Below are 21,164 nucleotides of genomic sequence, written 5' to 3' on the forward strand. Positions count from 1 at the left end.
GGGAATGTTTTTAAAAATCAGGGAATGGCTTAAAAAATCAAGGAATGGCTTTAAATATCAGGCAATGGCTTTAAAAATCAGGGAATGGCTTTAAAAATCAGGGAATGGCATTAAAAATCAGAGAATGGTTTTAAAAATCAGGGAATGGCTTTAAAAATCAGGGAATGGCTTAAAAAATCAGAGAATGGTTTTAAAAATCAGGGAATTGCTGTAAATATCAGGGAATGGCTTTAAATTACAGGTAATGGCTTTAGAAATCAGGTAATGGGTTTAAAAATCAGGGAATGGCTTTAAAACACAGGGAATGGCTTTAAAACACAGGGAATGGTTTAAAACACAGGGAATTACTTTAAATTTCAGGGAATGGCTCTTAAAAATCAGGGAATGGCTTTAAATATCAGGGAATGGCTTTAAAAATCAGAGAATGGTTTTAAAAATCAGGGAATTGCTGTAAATATCAGGGAATGGCTTTAAATATCAGGTAATGGCTTTAGAAATCAGGAAATGGCTTTAAAAATCAGGGAATGGCTTTAAAAATCAGGGAATGGCTTTAAAAATCAGGGAATGGCTTTAAAATTCAGGGAATGGCTTTTAAAATCAGGGAATGGGTTTTAAAAATCAGGGAATGGCTTTAAAAATCTTGAAATGGCTTTAAAAATCCTGGAATGGCTTCAAAAATCCGCGAATAGTTTAATTAGTTTAGGTTAGGTTTTAAATATCAGGGAATGGATTTAAAAATCAGGGAATGGCTTTAAAATTCTGGGAATGGCTTTAAAAATCAGGAAATGGCCTCAAAAATCAGGGAATGGCTTTAAAAATCAGGAAATGGCTTTTAAAAATCAGGAAATGGCTTTTAAAAATCAGGGAATGGCTTTTAATTTCAGGGAATGGCTTTTAAAAATCAGGGAATGGCTTTAAAAATCAGGGAATGGCTGTAAATATCAGGGAATGGCTTTAAATATCAGGTAATGGCTTTAGAAATCAGGTAATGGCTTTAAAAATCAGGGAATGGCTTTAAATATCAGGGAATGGCTTTAAAACTTATGGAATGGCTTTAAAACACAGGGAATGGTTTAAAACACAGGGAATGGCTTTTACTTTCAGGGAATGGCTTTTAAAAATCAGGGAATGGCTTTAAATATCAGGGAATGGCTTTAAATATCAGGGAATGGCTTTTAACACAGGTAATGGCTTTTAAAATCAGGGAATGGCTTTTAAAAATCAGGTAATGGCTTTAAAAATCAGGGAATGGGTTTAAATATCATGGAATGGCTTTAAAAATCAAGGAATGGCTTTAAAAAACAAGAAATGGCTTTAAAAATCAGGGAATGGCTTTAAAAATCAGGGAATGGCTTTAAATATCAGGGAATGGCTTTAAAAATCAGGGAATGGTTCTAAAAATCAGGGAATGGCTTTAAAAATCAGGGAATGGCTTTAAAAATCAGAGAATGGTTTTAAAAATCAGGGAATGGCTTTAAAAATCAGGGAATGGCTTTAAAAATCAGGAAATGGCTTTAAATATCAGGGAATGGCTATAAAACACAGGGAATGGCTTTAAAACACAGGGAATAGTTAAAAAAACCGGGAATGGCGTTAAAAATCAGGGAATGGTTTTAAAACACAGGGAATGGCTTTAAAAATCAGGGAATGGCTTTTAAAATCAGGGAATGGCTTTAAAAATCAGAGAATGGCTTTAGAAATCAGGAAATGGCTTTAAAAATTTAAGGAATGGCTTTATAAATCAGGAAATGGCTTTAAAAACCAGGGAATGGCTTTAAAAACCAGGGAATGTCTTTAAAAACCAGGGAATGGCTGTAAATATCAGGGAATGGCTTTAAATATCAGGTAATGGCTTTAGAAATCAGGTAATGGCTTTAAAAATCAGGGAATGGCTTTAAATATCAGGGAATGGCTTTAAAACTTAGGGAATGGCTTTAAAACACAGGGAATGGTTTAAAACACAGGGAATGGCTTTTAATTTCAGAAAATGGCTTTTAAAAATCAGGGAATGGCTTTAAATATCAGGGAATGGCTTTAAATATCAGGGAATGGCTTTTAACACAGGTAATGGCTTTAAAAATCAGGGAATGGGTTTAAAAATCATGGAATGGCTTTAAAAATCAAGGAATGGCTTTAAAAAACACGAAATGGCTTTAAAAATCAGGGAATGGCTTTAAAAATCAGGGAATGGCTTTAAATATCAGGGAATGGCTTTAAAAATCAGGGAATGGTTCTAATAATCAGGGAATGGCTATAAAAATCAGGGAATGGCTTTAAAAATCAGAGAATGGTTTTAAAAATCAGGGAATGGCTTTAAAAATCAGGGAATGGCTTTAAAAATCAGGGAATGGCTTTAAATATCAGAGAATGGCTATAAAACACAGGGAATGTTTTTAAAACACAGGGAATGGTTAAAAAAACCGGGAATGGCTTTAAAAATCAGGGAATGGCTTTAAAGCACAGGGAATGGCTTTTAAAATCAGGGAATGGCTTTTAAAATCAGGGAATGGCTTTAAAAATCAGAGAATGGCTTTAGAAATCAGGAAATGGCTTTAAAAATCAAGGAATGGCTTTATAAACCAGGAAATGGCTTTAAAAACCAGGGAATGGCTTTAAAAACCAGGGAATGTCTTTAAAAACCAGGGAATGGCTTTAAAAATCAGGGAATGGCTTAAAAATATAGGGAATGGCTTAAAAAATCAGGGAATGGCTATAAAAAACCTGGAATGGCTTAATAAATCCTGGAATGGCTTTAAAAATCCTGGAATGGCTTCAAAAATCCGGGAATAGGTTAATTAGGTTAGGTTAGGTTTTAAAAATCAGGGAATGGATTAAAAAATCAGGGAATGGCTTTAAAAATCAGGGAATGTTTTTAAAAATCAGGGAATGGCTTAAAAAATCAAGGTATGGCTTTAAATATCAGGCAATGGCTTTAAAAATCAGGGAATGGCTTTAAAAATCAGGGAATGGCATTAAAAATCAGAGAATGGTTTTAAAAATCAGGGAATGGCTTTAAAAATCAGGGAATGGCTTAAAAAATCAGAGAATGGTTTTAAAAATCAGGGAATTGCTGTAAATATCAGGGAATGGCTTTAAATATCAGGTAATGGCTTTAGAAATCAGGTAATGGCTTTAAAAATCAGGGAATGGCTTTAAAACACAGGGAATGGCTTTAAAACACAGGGAATGGTTTAAAACACAGGGAATTACTTTAAATTTCAGGGAATGGCTCTTAAAAATCAGGGAATGGCTTTAAATATCAGGGAATGGCTTTTAAAATCAGAGAATGGTTTTAAAAATCAGGGAATTGCTGTAAATATCAGGGAATGGCTTTAAATATCAGGTAATGGCTTTAGAAATCAGGTAATGGCTTTAAAAATCAGGGAATGGCTTTAAAAATCAGGGAATGGCTTTAAAACACAGGGAATGGCTTTAAAACACAGGGAATGGTTTAAAACACAGGGAATGGCTTTAAAACACAGGGAATGGTTTAAAACACAGGGAATTACTTTTAATTTCAGGGAATGGCTTTAAAAAATCAGGGAATGGCTTTAAATATCAGGGAATGGCTTAAAAAATCAGGGAATTGCTGTAAATATCAGGGAATGGCTTTAAATATCAGGTAATGGCTTAAGAAATCAGGTAATGGCTTTAAAAAACAGGGAATGGCTTTAAATATCAGGGAATGGCTTTAAAACACAGAGAATGGCTTTAAAACACAGGGAATGGCTTTAAAACACAGGGAATGGTTTAAAACACAGGGAATTACTTTTAATTTTAAGAAATGGCATTAAAAATCAGGGAATGGCTTTAAATATCAGGGAATGGCTTTAAATATCAGGGAATGGCTTTAAAAATGAGGAAATGGCTTTTAACACAGGGAATGGCTTTAAAAATCAGGGAATGGGTTTAAAAATCATGGAATGGCTAATACATTGAGCGGGGAGCCAGAAATTTCTGGCGGCGACCGAGGCCTCTGCGGCCGGGATAATAATCCTTGGTAATTTTACATGTTAAATTAACATGTGTATTAACACAGGCTGGGAGAACTAGGCATTCTGGACTTTGAAAAATTTCGAGCAGGGGCCGGAGAAATTCTCCCGGCGACCGAGGCCTCCGCGGCCGGGAGAACTCTCGGCGCTCGGGCTCCGCGTCTACCCATGGGGAGCGGGCAGCCAGAAAATTCTGGCGGCGACCGAGGCCTCCGCGGCCGAGGAAAAGGTCATTGGTAATATTACATGTTAAATTAACATGTGTATTAACACATGCTGGGAGAAGCAGGCATTCTGGACTTTGAAAAATTTCGAGCAGGGGCCGGAGAAATTCTCCCGGCGACCGAGGCCTCCGCGGCCGGGAGAACTCTCGGCGCTCGGGCTCCGCGTCTACCCATGGGGAGCGGGCAGCCAGAAAATTCTGGCGGCGACCGAGGCCTCCGCGGCCGAGGAAATGGTCCTTGGTGATTTTACATGTTAAATTAACATGTGTATTAACACAGGCTGGGAGAAGCAGGCATTCTGGACTTTGGAAAATTTCGAGCAGGGGCCGGAGAAATTCTCCCGGCGACCGAGGCCTCTGCGGCCGGGAGAACTCTCGGCGCTCGGGCTCCGGGTGTACCCGCGGCAAGGCCCATTTTGTGTTATATAGGGGGTAGTGGTGTCCCGAGGGGGAAAAAATTAACATGTTAAATACTGCTTCCAGGCAATAGGAAAATGTCTCGGCGACGGAACGCACCACTACCCGGCGAATTCCCGCCCCTCGGACTCCGTGCGCCAGCTTGTAAGAGCGAATCGGGACTTGGAAAAAATTTTATCGGGGAGCCAGAAAATTCTCCCGGCGATCAAGGCAATCACCGCCGAGAGAATTTTTTCTAGCTAACCGATTGAAATTTTCAAAGTACCAATTGCCTCGAAAACAACCACGAACGTAAAACAACCACGAACGGAAAACAACCACGAACGACAACAACCACGAACGACAACAACCACGAACGACAACAACCACGAACGGAAAACAACCCCGAACGACAACAACCACGAACGCACAACAACCACGAATGAAAACAACCACGAACGGTAAACAACCACGAACGAAAACAACCACGAACGAAAACCACCTCGTTCGTGGTTGTTCGCCTTGTGGGGCGAATCGGGACATCATGCAAATAGCTGGAGACATTCTCCCGGCGATCGAGGCCTCGGCGCCCGGGAAAAATGCCCGCGCTCGGGCGTTGTGGGCACCCATTGCATGGCCCATTTTGGGTTATATAGGGGGTAGTGGTGTCCCGAGGGGGAAAAAATTAACATGTTAAATACTGCTCCCAGGCAATTGTAAAATGTCTCGGCGACGGAAGGCACCACTACCCGGCATATTTCCGCCCCTCGGACTCCGTGCGCCAGCCTGTAATAGCGAATCGGGACTTAGAAAAAATTCGAGCAGAGAGCCAGAAAATTCTCCCGGCGATGGAGGCCTCCGCGGCCGAGGAAATTGTCATTGGTGATTTTGCATTTTAATTAACATGTGTATTAACACAGGCTTGGAGAAGCAAGCCTGCGGGACTCTGCAATACATTGAGCGGGGAGCCAGAAAATTCTGGCGGCGACCGAGGCCTCCGCGGCCGGGAGAACTCTCGGCGCTCGGGCTCCGCGTCTACACATGGGGAGCGGGCAGCCAGAAAATTCTGGCGGCGACCGAGGCCTCCGCGGCCGAGGAAATGGTCCTTGGTGATTTTACATGTTAAATTAACATGTGTATTAACACAGGCTGGGAGAAGCAAGCCTGCGGGTCGCTGCAATATATTGAGCGGGGAGCCAGAAATTTCTGGCGGCGACCGAGGCCTCCGCGGCCGGGGAAATAATCCTCGGTAATTTTACATGTTAAATTAACATGTGTATTAACACAGGCTTGGAGAAGCAAGCCTGCGGGACTCTGCAATACATTGAGCGGGGAGCCAGAAATTTCTGGCGGCGACCGAGGCCTCTGCGGCCGGGATAATAATCCTTGGTAATTTTACATGTTAAATTAACATGTGTATTAACACAGGCTGGGAGAACTAGGCATTCTGGACTTTGAAAAATTTCGAGCAGGGGCCGGAGAAATTCTCCCGGCGACCGAGGCCTCCGCGGCCGGGAGAACTCTCGGCGCTCGGGCAGCGCGTCTACCAATGGGGAGCGGGCAGCCAGAAAATTCTGGCGGCGACCGAGGCCTCCGCGGCCGAGGAAAAGGTCATTGGTAATATTACATGTTAAATTAACATGTGTATTAACACATGCTGGGAGAAGCAGGCATTCTGGACTTTGAAAAATTTCGAGCAGGGGCCGGAGAAATTCTCCCGGCGACCGAGGCCTCCGCGGCCGGGAGAACTCTCGGCGCTCGGGCTCCGCGTCTACCAATGGGGAGCGGGCAGCCAGAAAATTCTGGCGGCGACCGAGGCCTCCGCGGCCGAGGAAATGGTCCTTGTTGATTTTACATGTTAAATTAACATGTGTATTAACACAGGCTGGGAGAAGCAAGCCTGCGGGACTCTGCAATACATTGAGCGGGGAGCCAGAAAATTCTGGCGGCGACCGAGGCCTCCGCGGCCGAGGAAATGGTCCTCAATGATTTTACATGTTAAATTATCATGTGTATTAACACAGGCTGGGAGAAGCAAGCCTGCGGGACTCTGCAATACATTGAGCGGGGAGCCAGAAAATTCTGGCGGCGACCGAGGCCTCCGCGGCCGGGGAAATAATCCTCGGTAATTTTACATGTTAAATTAACATGTGTATTAACACAGGCTGGGAGAAGCAGGCATTCTGGACTTTGAAAAATTTCGAGCAGGGGCCGGAGAAATTCTCCCGGCGACCGAGGCCTCCGCGGCCGGGAGAACTTCGGCGCTCGGGCTCCGCGTGTACACGCCGCAAGGCCCATTTTGGGTTATATAGGGGGTAGTGGTGTCTCTGGAGGGAAAAAATACACGGTAAATATTGCATCCAGAGCCTATGGCAATCTGTTGGCGACCGAGGCCTCCACACCCCGGCAAATTTTCGGCTCTCGGACTGTGTGTATTCCACTGGAGACAGGCCTGCGGGACTCTGTAATATATTGAGCCGGGAGCCAGAAAATTCTGGCGGCGACCGAGGCCTCCGCGGCCGGGGAAATAATCCTCGGTAATTTTACATGTTAAATTAACATGTGTATTAAACAGGCTGGGAGAAGCAAGCCTGCGGGTCGCTGCAATATATTGAGCGGGGAGCCAGAAAATTCTGGCGGCGACCGAGGCCTCCGCGGCCGGGGAAATAATCCTCGGTAATTTTACATGTTAAATTAACATGTGTATTAACACAGGCTTGGAGAAGCAAGCCTGCGGGACTCTGCAATACATTGAGCGGGGAGCCAGAAAATTCTGGCGGCGACCGCGGCCTCTGCGGCCAGGGAAATAATCCTCGGTAATTTTACATGTTAAATAACCATGTGTATTAACACAGGCTGGGAGAAGCAAGCATGCGGGACTCTGCAATATATTGAGCAGGGAGCCAGAAAATTCTGGCTGCGACCGAGGCCTCTGCGGCCGAGGAAATGGTCATTGGTAATTTTACATGTTAAATTAACATGTGTTTTAACACAGGCTGGGAGATGCAGGCATTCTGGACTTAGAAAAATTTCGAGCAGGGGCCCGAGAAATTCTCCCGGCGACCGAGGCCTCTGCGGCCGGGAGAACTCTCGAAAACCACCTCGTTTGTGGTTGTTTGCCGTGCGGGGCGAATCGGGAAATCTAGCAAATAGCTGAAGACATTCTCCCGGCGATGGAGGCCTCGGCGGCCGGGAAAAACGCCCGCGCTCGGGCGTTGCGCGCCCCCTTGGCAAGGCCCATTTTGGGTTATATAGGGGGTAGTGGTGTCCCGAGGGGAAAAAATTAACATGTTAAATACTGCTTTCAGGCAATTGTAAAATGTCTCGGCGACGGAAGGCACCACTACCCGGCATATTTACGCCCCTCGGACTCCGTGCGCCAGCCTGTAATAGCGAATCGGGACTTAGAAAAAAAATTCGAGCAGGGAGCCAGAACATTTTCCCGGCGATCGAGGCCTCCGCGGCCGAGGAATTTGTCATTGGTGATTTTGCATGTTAAATTAACATGTGTATTAACACAGGCTTGGAGAAGCAAGCCTGCGGGACTCTGCAATACATTGAGCGGGCAGCCAGAAAATTCTGGCGGCGACCGTGGCCTCCGCGGCCGGGGAAATAATCCTCTGTAATTTTACATGTTAAATTAACATGTGTATTAACACAGGCTTGGAGAAGCAAGCCTGCGGGACTCTGCAATACATTGAGCGGGGAGCCAGAAATTTCTGGCGGCGACCGAGGCCTCTGCGGCCGGGATAATAATCCTTGGTAATTTTACATGTTAAATTAACATGTGTATTAACACAGGCTGGGAGAACTAGGCATTCTGGACTTTGAAAAATTTCGAGCAGGGGCCGGAGAAATTCTCCCGGCGACCGAGGCCTCCGCGGCCGGGAGAACTCTCGGCGCTCGGGCTCCGCGTCTACCCATGGGGAGCGGGCAGCCAGAAAATTCTGGCGGCGACCGAGGCCTCCGCGGCCGAGGAAAAGGTCATTGGTAATATTACATGTTAAATTAACATGTGTATTAACACATGCTGGGAGAAGCAGGCATTCTGGACTTTGAAAAATTTCGAGCAGGGGCCGGAGAAATTCTCCCGGCGACCGAGGCCTCCGCGGCCGGGAGAACTCTCGGCGCTCGGGCTCCGCGTCTACCCATGGGGAGCGGGCAGCCAGAAAATTCTGGCGGCGACCGAGGCCTCCGCGGCCGAGGAAATGGTCCTTGGTGATTTTACATGTTAAATTAACATGTGTAATAACACAGGCTGGGAGAAGCAGGCATTCTGGACTTTGGAAAATTTCGAGCAGGGGCCGGAGAAAATCTCCCGGCGACCGAGGCCTCTGCGGCCGGGAGAACTCTCGGCGCTCGGGCTCCGGGTGTACCCGCGGCAAGGCCCATTTTGTGTTATATAGGGGGTAGTGGTGTCCCGAGGGGGAAAAAATTAACATGTTAAATACTGCTTCCAGGCAATAGGAAAATGTCTCGGCGACGGAACACACCACTACCCGGCGAATTCCCGCCCCTCGGACTCCGTGCGCCAGCTTGTAAGAGCGAATCGGGACTTGGAAAAAATTTTATCGGGGAGCCAGAAAATTCTCCCGGCGATCAAGGCAATCACCGCCGGGAGAATTTTTTCTAGCTAACCGATTGAAATTTTCAAAGTACCAATTGCCTCGAAAACAACCACGAACGTAAAACAACCACGAACGGAAAACAACCACGAACGACAACAACCACGAACGACAACAACCACGAACGACAACAACCACGAACGGAAAACAACCCCGAACGACAACAACCACGAACGCACAACAACCACGAATGAAAACAACCACGAACGGTAAACAACCACGAACGAAAACAACCACGAACGAAAACCACCTCGTTCGTGGTTGTTCGCCTTGTGGGGCGAATCGGGAAATCATGCAAATAGCTGGAGACATTCTCCCGGCGATCGAGGCCTCGGCGCCCGGGAAAAATGCCCGCGCTCGGGCGTTGTGGGCACCCATTGCATGGCCCATTTTGGGTTATATAGGGGGTAGTGGTGTCCCGAGGGGGAAAAAATTAACATGTTAAATACTGCTCCCAGGCAATTGTAAAATGTCTCGGCGACGGAAGGCACCACTACCCGGCATATTTCCGCCCCTCGGACTCCGTGCGCCAGCCTGTAATAGCGAATCGGGACTTAGAAAAAATTCGAGCAGAGAGCCAGAAAATTCTCCCGGCGATGGAGGCCTCCGCGGCCGAGGAAATTGTCATTGGTGATTTTGCATGTTAAATTAACATGTGTATTAACACAGGCTTGGAGAAGCAAGCCTGCGGGACTCTGCAATACATTGAGCGGGGAGCCAGAAAATTCTGGCGGCGACCGAGGCCTCCGCGGCCGGGAGAACTCTCGGCGCTCGGGCTCCGCGTCTACACATGGGGAGCGGGCAGCCAGAAAATTCTGGCGGCGACCGAGGCCTCCGCGGCCGAGGAAATGGTCCTTGGTGATTTTACATGTTAAATTAACATGTGTATTAACACAGGCTGGGAGAAGCAAGCCTGCGGGTCGCTGCAATACATTGAGCGGGGAGCCAGAAAATTCTGGCGGCGACCGAGGCCTCCGCGGCCGGGAGAACTCTCGGCGCTCGGGCTCCGCGTGTACCCGCGGCAAGGTCCATTTTGGGTTATATAGGGGGTAGTGGTGTCCCGAGGGGTAAAAATTAACATGTTAAATACAGCTTCCAGGCAATAGAGAAATGTCTCGGCGACGGAAGGCACCACTACCCGGCGAATTCCCGCCCCTCGGACTCCGTGCGCCAGCCTGTAATAGCGAATCGGGACTTAGAAAAAATTCGAGCAGGGAGCCAGAAAATTCTGGCGGTGACCGAGACCTCCGCGGCCGAGGAAATGGTCATCGGTGATTTTACATGTTAAATTAACATGTGTATTAACACTGGCTGGGAGAAGCAAGCCTGCGGGACTCTGCAATATATTGAGCGGGGAGCCAGAAAATTCTGGCGGCGACCGAGGCCTCCGCGGCCGGGATAATAATCCTTGGTAATTTTACATGTTAAATTAACATGTGTATTAACACATGCTGGGAGAAGCAGGCATTCTGGACTTTGAAAAATTTCGAGCAGGGGCCGGAGAAATTCTCCCGGCGACCGAGGCCTCCGCGGCCGGGAGAACTCTCGGCGCTCGGGCTCCGCGTCTACCCATGGGGAGCGGGCAGCCAGAAAATTCTGGCGGCGACCGAGGCCTCCGCGGCCGAGGAAAAGGTCATTGGTAATATTACATGTTAAATTAACATGTGTATTAACACATGCTGGGAGAAGCAGGCATTCTGGACTTTGAAAAATTTCGAGCAGGGGCCGCAGAAATTCTCCCGGCGACCGAGGCCTCCGCGGCCGGGAGAACTCTCGGCGCTCGGGCTCCGCGTCTACCCATGGGGAGCGGGCAGCCAGAAAATTCTGGCGGCGACCGAGGCCTCCGCGGCCGAGGAAATGGTCCTTGGTGATTTTACATGTTAAATTAACATGTGTATTAACACAGGCTGGGAGATGCAGGCATTCTGGTCTTAGAAAAATTTCGAACAGGGGCCGGAGAAATTCTCCCGGCGGCCGAGGCCTCCGCGGCCGGAAGAACTCTCGAAAACCACCTCGTTCGTGGTTGTTTGCCGTGCGGGGCGAATCGGGAAATCTAGCAAATAGCTGAAGACATTCTCCCGGCGATGGAGGCCTCGGCGGCCGGGAAAAACGCCCGCGCTCGGGCGTTGCGCGCCCCCTTGGCAAGGCCCATTTTGGGTTATATAGGGGATAGTGGTGTCCCGAGGGGAAAAAATTAACATGTTAAATACTGCTCCCAGGCAATTGTAAAATGTCTCGGCGACGGAAGGCACCACTACCCGGCATATTTACGCCCCTCGGACTCCGTGCGCCAGCCTGTAATAGCGAATCGGGACTTAGAAAAAAAATTCGAGCAGGGAGCCAGAACATTTTCCCGGCGATCGAGGCCTCCGCGGCCGAGGAATTTGTCATTGGTGATTTTGCATGTTAAATTAACATGTGTATTAACACAGGCTTGGAGAAGCAAGCCTGCGGGACTCTGCAATACATTGAGCGGGCAGCCAGAAAATTCTGGCGGCGACCGAGGCCTCCGCGGCCGAGGAAATGGTCCTTGGTGATTTTACATGTTAAATTAACATGTGTATTAACACAGGCTGGGAGAAGCAGGCATTCTGGACTTTGGAAAATTTCGAGCAGGGGCCGGAGAAATTCTCCCGGCGACCGAGGCCTCTGCGGCCGGGAGAACTCTCGGCGCTCGGGCTCCGGGTGTACCCGCGGCAAGGCCCATTTTGTGTTATATAGGGGGTAGTGGTGTCCCGAGGGGGAAAAAATTAACATGTTAAATACTGCTTCCAGGCAATAGGAAAATGTCTCGGCGACGGAACGCACCACTACCCGGCGAATTCCCGCCCCTCGGACTCCGTGCGCCAGCTTGTAAGAGCGAATCGGGACTTGGAAAAAATTTTATCGGGGAGCCAGAAAATTCTCCCGGCGATCAAGGCAATCACCGCCGGGAGAATTTTTTCTAGCTAACCGATTGAAATTTTCAAAGTACCAATTGCCTCGAAAACAACCACGAACGTAAAACAACCACGAACGGAAAACAACCACGAACGACAACAACCACGAACGACAACAACCACGAACGACAACAACCACGAACGGAAAACAACCCCGAACGACAACAACCACGAACGCACAACAACCACGAATGAAAACAACCACGAACGGTAAACAACCACGAACGAAAACAACCACGAACGAAAACCACCTCGTTCGTGGTTGTTCGCCTTGTGGGGCGAATCGGGACATCATGCAAATAGCTGGAGACATTCTCCCGGCGATCGAGGCCTCGGCGCCCGGGAAAAATGCCCGCGCTCGGGCGTTGTGGGCACCCATTGCATGGCCCATTTTGGGTTATATAGGGGGTAGTGGTGTCCCGAGGGGGAAAAAATTAACATGTTAAATACTGCTCCCAGGCAATTGTAAAATGTCTCGGCGACGGAAGGCACCACTACCCGGCATATTTCCGCCCCTCGGACTCCGTGCGCCAGCCTGTAATAGCGAATCGGGACTTAGAAAAAATTCGAGCAGAGAGCCAGAAAATTCTCCCGGCGATGGAGGCCTCCGCGGCCGAGGAAATTGTCATTGGTGATTTTGCATGTTAAATTAACATGTGTATTAACACAGGCTTGGAGAAGCAAGCCTGCGGGACTCTGCAATACATTGAGCGGGGAGCCAGAAAATTCTGGCGGCGACCGAGGCCTCCGCGGCCGGGAGAACTCTCGGCGCTCGGGCTCCGCGTCTACACATGGGGAGCGGGCAGCCAGAAAATTCTGGCGGCGACCGAGGCCTCCGCGGCCGAGGAAATGGTCCTTGGTGATTTTACATGTTAAATTAACATGTGTATTAACACAGGCTGGGAGAAGCAAGCCTGCGGGTCGCTGCAATATATTGAGCGGGGAGCCAGAAATTTCTGGCGGCGATCGAGGCCTCCGCGGCCGGGGAAATAATCCTCGGTAATTTTACATGTTAAATTAACATGTGTATTAACACAGGCTTGGAGAAGCAAGCCTGCGGGTCTCTGCAATACATTGAGCGGGGAGCCAGAAATTTCTGGCGGCGACCGAGGCCTCTGCGGCCGGGATAATAATCCTTGGTAATTTTACATGTTAAATTAACATGTGTATTAACACAGGCTGGGAGAACTAGGCATTCTGGACTTTGAAAAATTTCGAGCAGGGGCCGGAGAAATTCTCCCGTCGACCGAGGCCTCCGCGGCCGGGAGAACTCTCGGCGCTCGGGCAGCGCGTCTACCCATGGGGAGCGGGCAGCCAGAAAATTCTGGCGGCGACCGAGGCCTCCGCGGCCGAGGAAAAGGTCATTGGTAATATTACATGTTAAATTAACATGTGTATTAACACATGCTGGGAGAAGCAGGCATTCTGGACTTTGAAAAATTTCGAGCAGGGGCCGGAGAAATTCTCCCGGCGACCGAGGCCTCCGCGGCCGGGAGAACTCTCGGCGCTCGGGCTCCGCGTCTACCAATGGGGAGCGGGCAGCCAGAAAATTCTGGCGGCGACCGAGGCCTCCGCGGCCGAGGAAATGGTCCTTGTTGATTTTACATGTTAAATTAACATGTGTATTAACACAGGCTGGGAGAAGCAAGCCTGCGGGACTCTGCAATACATTGAGCGGGGAGCCAGAAAATTCTGGCGGCGACCGAGGCCTCCGCGGCCGAGGAAATGGTCCTCAATGATTTTACATGTTAAATTAACATGTGTATTAACACAGGCTGGGAGAAGCAAGCCTGCGTGACTCTGCAATACATTGAGCGGGGAGCCAGAAAATTCTGGCGGCGACCGAGGCCTCCGCGGCCGGGGAAATAATCCTCGGTAATTTTACATGTTAAATTAACATGTGTATTAACACAGGCTGGGAGAAGCAGGCATTCTGGACTTTGAAAAATTTCGAGCAGGGGCCGGAGAAATTCTCCCGGCGACCGAGGCCTCCGCGGCCGGGAGAACTTCGGCGCTCGGGCTCCGCGTGTACCCGCCGCAAGGCCCATTTTGGGTTATATAGGGGGTAGTGGTGTCTCTGGAGGGAAAAAATACACGGTAAATATTGCAGCCAGAGCCTATGGCAATCTGTTGGCGACCGAGGCCTCCACACCCCGGCAAATTTTCGGCTCTCGGACTGTGTGTATTCCACTGGAGACAGGCCTGCGGGACTCTGTAATATATTGAGCCGGGAGCCAGAAAATTCTGGCGGCGACCGAGGCCTCCGCGGCCGGGGAAATAATCCTCGGTAATTTTACATGTTAAATTAACATGTGTATTAACACAGGCTGGGAGAAGCAAGCCTGCGGGTCGCTGCAATATATTGAGCGGGGAGCCAGAAAATTCTGGCGGCGACCGAGGCCTCCGCGTCCGGGGAAATAATCCTCGGTAATTTTACATGTTAAATTAACATGTGTATTAACACAGGCTTGGAGAAGCAAGCCTGCGGGACTCTGCAATACATTGAGCGGGGAGCCAGAAAATTCTGGCGGCGACCACGGCCTCTGCGGCCAGGGAAATAATCCTCGGTAATTTTACATGTTAAATAACCATGTGTATTAACACAGGCTGGGAGAAGCAAGCATGCGGGACTCTGCAATATATTGAGCAGGGAGCCAGAAAATTCTGGCTGCGACCGAGGCCTCTGCGGCCGAGGAAATGGTCATTGGTAATTTTACATGTTAAATTAACATGTGTTTTAACACAGGCTGGGAGATGCAGGAATTCTGGACTTAGAAAAATTTCGAGCAGGGGCCCGAGAAATTCTCCCGGCGACCGAGGCCTCCGCGGCCGGGAGAACTCTCGAAAACCACCTCGTTCGTGGTTGTTTGCCGTGCGGGGCGAATCGGGAAATCTAGCAAATAGCTGAAGACATTCTCCCGGCGATGGAGGCCTCGGCGGCCGGGAAAAACGCCCGCGCTCGGGCGTTGCGCGCCCCCTTGGCAAGGCCCATTTTGGGTTATATAGGGGGTAGTGGTGTCCCGAGGGGAAAAAATTAACATGTTAAATACTGCTCCCAGGCAATTGTAAAATGTCTCGGCGACGGAAGGCACCACTACCCGGCATATTTACGCCCCTCGGACTCCGTGCGCCAGCCTGTAATAGCGAATCGGGACTTAGAAAAAAAATTCGAGCAGGGAGCCAGAACATTTTCCCGGCGATCGAGGCCTCCGCGGCCGAGGAATTTGTCATTGGTGATTTTGCATGTTAAATTAACATGTGTATTAACACAGGCTTGGAGAAGCAAGCCTGCGGGACTCTGCAATACATTGAGCGGGCAGCCAGAAAATTCTGGCGGCGACCGAGGCCTCCGCGGCCGGGGAAATAATCCTCTGTAATTTTACATGTTAAATTAACATGTGTATTAACACAGGCTTGGAGAAGCAAGCCTGCGGGACTCTGCAATACATTGAGCGGGGAGCCAGAAATTTCTGGCGGCGACCGAGGCCTCTGCGGCCGGGATAATAATCCTTGGTAATTTTACATGTTAAATTAACATGTGTATTAACACAGGCTGGGAGAACTAGGCATTCTAGACTTTGAAAAATTTCGAGTAGGGGCCGGAGAAATTCTCCCGGCGACCGAGGCCTCCGCGGCCGGGAGAACTCTCGGCGCTCGGGCTCCGCGTCTACCCATGGGGAGCGGGCAGCCAGAAAATTCTGGCGGCGACCGAGGCCTCCGCGGCCGAGGAAATGGTCCTTGGTGATTTTACATGTTAAATTAACATGTGTATTAACACAGGCTGGGAAAAGCAAGCCTGCGGGACTCTGCAATATATTGAGCGGGGAGCCAGAAAATTCTGGCGGCGACCGAGGCCTCCACGGCCGGGGAAATAATCCTCGGTAATTTAACATGTTAAATTAACATGTGTATTAACACAGGCTTGGAGAAGCATGCCTGCGGGACTCTGCAATACATTGAGCGGGGAGCCAGAAAATTCTGGCGGCGACCGAGGCCTCTGCGGCCGAGGAAATGGTCATTGGTAATTTTACATGTTAAATTAACATGTGTATTAACACAGGCTGGGAAAAGCAAGCCTGCGGGACTCTGCAATATATTGAGCGGGGAGCCAGAAAATTCTGGCGGCGACCGAGGCCTCCACGGCCGGGGAAATAATCCTCGGTAATTTAACATGTTAAATTAACATGTGTATTAACACAGGCTGGGAGAAGCAGGCATTCTGGACTTTGAAAAATTTCGAGCAGGGGCCGGAGAAATTCTCCCGGCGACCGAGGCCTCCGCGGCCGGGAGAACACTCGGCGCTCGGGCTCCGCGTGTACCCGCGGCAAGGCCCATGTTGGGTTATATAGGGGGTAGTGGTGTCCCGAGGGGGAAAAAATTAACATGTTAAATACAGCTTCCAGGCAATAGAAAAATGTCTCGGCGACGGAAGGCACCACTACCCGGCGAATTCCCGCCCCTCTGACTCCGTGCGCCAGCCTGTAATAGCGAATCGGGACTTAGAAAAAATTCGAGCAGGGAGCCAGACAATTCTGTCGGCGACCGAGGCCTCCGTGGCCGGGGAAATAATCCTCGGTAATTTTACATGTTAAATTAACATGTGTATTAACACAGGCTTGGAGAACCAAGCCTGCGGGACTCTGCAATACATTGAGCGGGGAGCCAGAAAATTCTGGCGGCGACCGAGGCCTCCGCGGCCGGGGAAATAATCCTCGGTAATTTTACATGTTAAATTAACATGTGTATTAACACAGGCTTGGAGAACCAAGCCTGCGGGACTCTGCAATACATTGAGCGGGGAGCCAGAAAATTCTGGCGGCGACCGAGGCCTCCGCGGCCGAGGAAATGGTCCTCGGTGATTTTACATGTTAAATTAACATGTGTATTAACACAGGCTGGGAGAAGCAAGCCTGCGGGACTCTGCAATATATTGAGCGGGGAGCCAGAAAATTCTGGCGGCGACCGAGGCCTCCACGGCCGGGGAAATAATCCTCGATAATTTAACATGTTAAATTAACATGTGTATTAACACAGGCTGGGAGAAGCAGGCATTCTGGACTTTGAAAAATTTCGAGCAGGGGCCGGAGAAATTCTCCCGGCGACCGAGGCCTCCGCGGCCGGGAGAACTTCGGCGCTCGGGCTCCGCGTGTACCCACCGCAAGGCCTATTTTGGGTTTTATAGGGGGTAGTGGTGTCTCTGGAGGGAAAAAATACACGGTAAATATTGCAGCCAGAGCCTATGGCAATCTGTTGGCGACCGAGGCCTCCACACCCCGGCAAATTTTCGGCTCTCGGACTGTGTGTATTCCACTGGAGACAGGCCTGCGGGACTCTGTAATATATTGAGCCGGGAGCCAGAAAATTCTGGCGGCGACCGAGGCCTCCGCGGCCGAGGAAAAGGTCATTGGTAAAATTACATGTTAAATTAACATGTGTATTAACACAGGCTGGGAGAAGCAGGCATTCTGGACTTAGAAAAATTTCGAGCAGGGGCCCGAGAAATTCTCCCGGCTACGAGGCCTCCGCGGCCGGGAGAACTCTCGGCGCTCGGGCTCCGCGTCTACACATGGGGAGCGGGCAGCCAGAAAATTCTGGCGGCGACCGAGGCCTCCGCGGCCGAGGAAATGGTCCTTGGTGATTTTACATGTTAAATTAACATGTGTATTAACACAGGCTGGGAGAAGCAAGCCTGCGGGTCGCTGCAATATATTGAGCGGGGAGCCAGAAATTTCTGGCGGCGACCGAGGCCTCCGCGGCCGGGGAAATAATCCTCGGTAATTTTACATGTTAAATTAACATGTGTATTAACACAGGCTTGGAGAAGCAAGCATGCGGGACTCTGCAATATATTGAGCAGGGAGCCAGAAAATTCTGGCTGCGACCGAGGCCTCTGCGGCCGAGGAAATGGTCATTGGTAATTTTACATGTTAAATTAACATGTGTTTTAACACAGGCTGGGAGATGAAGGCATTCTGGACTTAGAAAAATTTCGAGCAGGGGCCAGGGAAATTCTCCCGGCGACCGAGGCCTCCGCGGCCGGGAGAACTCTCGAAAACCACCTCGTTCGTGGTTGTTTGTCGTGCGGGGCGAATCGGGAAATCTAGCAAATAGCTGAAGACATTCTCCCGGCGATGGAGGTCTCGGCGGCCGGGAAAAACGCCCGCGCTCGGGCGTTGCGCGCCCCCTTGGCAAGGCCCATTTTGGGTTATATAGGGGGTAGTGGTGTCCCGAGGGGAAAAAATTAACATGTTAAATACTGCTCCCAGGCAATTGTAAAATGTCTCGGCGACGGAAGGCACCACTACCCGGCATATTTACGCCCCTCGGACTCCGTGCGCCAGCCTGTAATAGCGAATCGGGACTTAGAAAAAAAATTCGAGCAGGGAGCCAGAACATTTTCCCGGCGATCGAGGCCTCCGCGGCCGAGGAATTTGTCATTGGTGATTTTGCATGTTAAATTAACATGTGTATTAACACAGGCTTGGAGAAGCAAGCCTGCGGGACTCTGCAATACATTGAGCGGGCAGCCAGAAAATTCTGGCGGCGACCGAGGCCTCCGCGGCCGGGGAAATAATCCTCTGTAATTTTACATGTTAAATTAACATGTGTATTAACACAGGCTTGGAGAAGCAAGCCTGCGGGACTCTGCAATACATTGAGCGGGGAGCCAGAAATTTCTGGCGGCGACCGAGGCCTCTGCGGCCGGGATAATAATCCTTGATAATTTTACATGTTAAATTAACATGTGTATTAACACAGGCTGGGAGAACTAGGCATTCTGGACTTTGAAAAATTTCGAGCAGGGGCCGGAGAAATTCTCCCGGCGACCGAGGCCTCCGCGGCCGGGAGAACTCTCGGCGCTCGGGCTCCGCGTCTACCCATGGGGAGCGGGCAGCCAGAAAATTCTGGCGGCGACCGAGGCCTCCGCGGCCGAGGAAAAGGTCATTGGTAATATTACATGTTAAATTAACATGTGTATTAACACATGCTGGGAGAAGCAGGCATTCTGGACTTTGAAAAATTTCGAGCAGGGGCCGGAGAAATTCTCCCGGCGACCGAGGCCTCCGCGGCCGGGAGAACTCTCGGCGCTCGGGCTCCGCGTCTACCCATGGGGAGCGGGCAGCCAGAAAATTCTGGCGGCGACCGAGGCCTCCGCGGCCGAGGAAATGGTCCTTGGTGATTTTACATGTTAAATTAACATGTGTATTAACACAGGCTGGGAGAAGCAGGCATTCTGGACTTAGAAAAATTTCGAGCAGGGGCCGTTGAAATTCTCCCGGCGACCGAGGCCTCCGCGGCCGGGAGAACTCTCGGCGCTCGGGCTCCGCGTGTACACGCGTCAAGGCCCATTTTGGGTTATATAGGGTGTAGTGGTGTCTCTGGAGGGAAAAAATACACGGTAAATATTGCAGCCAGAGCCTATGGCAATCTGTTGGCGACCGAGGCCTCCACACCCCGGCAAATTTTCGGCTCTCGGACTGTGTGTATTCCACTGGAGACAGGCCTGCGGGACTGTGCAGTATATTGAGCGGGGAGCCAGGAAAATCTCCCGGCGACCGAGGCCTCCGCGGCCGAGGAAATGGTAATTGGTGGTTTTGCATGTAAAATTAACATGTGTATTAACACAAGCTGTGACCAGAGGAATTTGGCGGCGACCGGGGCCTCCACACCCCGGCAAAATATCAGCTACCGGGCTCTGCTTATTCACATTCAAGCAGGCATTAGGGACTCTGAAAAGTTTCGGGCGGGGAGCCAGAAAATTCTCCCGGCCACAGAGCCCTCCCTCCCGAGAGTCTGTGTAAATGCCTGTTATACAGGCCCCATGAATTCCAGCCTTATAGGTTATTTTAAGTCTCCGTTCGTGGTTGTTCGTAAACAACTGCGATTCGGGATTTTGACCTATTTCCTATGATCATGTTCCCGGAAGTTAGCCAGCCTCTTTCAGTCAAAATCTCATATTTTGGGTACCTTTGTGAACCCATCGATAGGCCCATTTTGGGTATATTAGGGGGACATGCAATCGGGAAAAATTGGAATTATTTGCAATATGGAAAGAATATGTACATAAATGAAAAGGGAGTCCCCCCGAGTTTTCTCGCCCTATATATATTGCAAAAATATCCAATTAATTATTGTGGAACCTGTAGCACCTTTCTATGAAGCAGAATTAACATTACAGAACGGTTTGAATGCTACCACCTCAGTTTCTCTACAATGCATTGGATTTCAAAGAGGTGAATTACTGTGGATGGTACTGTTGTATGGCTAACAAATCGTCTGGGAAACAATGCAGAATTAAATTAAGAAGGTTGTATGTTTTCTGTTACATGGTGGAGGTGCCCTCTAGTACACAGTAAAATGTTTTGTGGACTGCAGCTCCTTGAGGAATTAATTCAGTATGGGTCTTGTAGTGGTCTGAAAGTGGATGATGAAAAAGAATGTATAATGGTATTCAGAGCACCTCGCGGTGAAGCGGACATGCTACCTCAAAATGCTTGATTGATTCATGCCCAGTTCCCCCAAGAAGCGGTACATTGAAAAAATTGATTTACTTTGTGGATGATACTAGCAAATACTATCCGCTGGGGGAAGTAAGCAGAAATTTGGTGGTCGTATGTTTGTTACATGGTAGAGGTGCTTTCTAGTACACAATGAAATGCTTGGTGTACCGCTGCTCCTTGAAGAATTAATTCCATATGGGTCTAGCCGTGGTCTTAACTGTGAACACGAAGAACTATCTAAAGTGGCCTATATGTCTGAACTGCAATACACAAGCTGCGAGCCAATGCTATACCTTTCTCAGGTAACGAGCTCTTGTGCGGCGATTCGATTGGATGCGAAATGGTGGGGAACGCGTGTCCGGTCGTCTTAACCAAGTAATGGTTCCCCTCTGTTAACAATGAAATGTTTGATGGATCGCAGCTCCCTGAGAGACAAGTTTCAAAGGGGTTAGTCGCGGTCTTCAATCCTGGCCAAGGTGCAGTCACCA

The sequence above is a fragment of the Bacillus rossius genome, unplaced genomic scaffold (assembly GCF_032445375.1).
Source record: "Bacillus rossius redtenbacheri isolate Brsri unplaced genomic scaffold, Brsri_v3 Brsri_v3_scf308, whole genome shotgun sequence".
NCBI classification, from domain to species: domain Eukaryota; kingdom Metazoa; phylum Arthropoda; class Insecta; order Phasmatodea; family Bacillidae; genus Bacillus; species Bacillus rossius.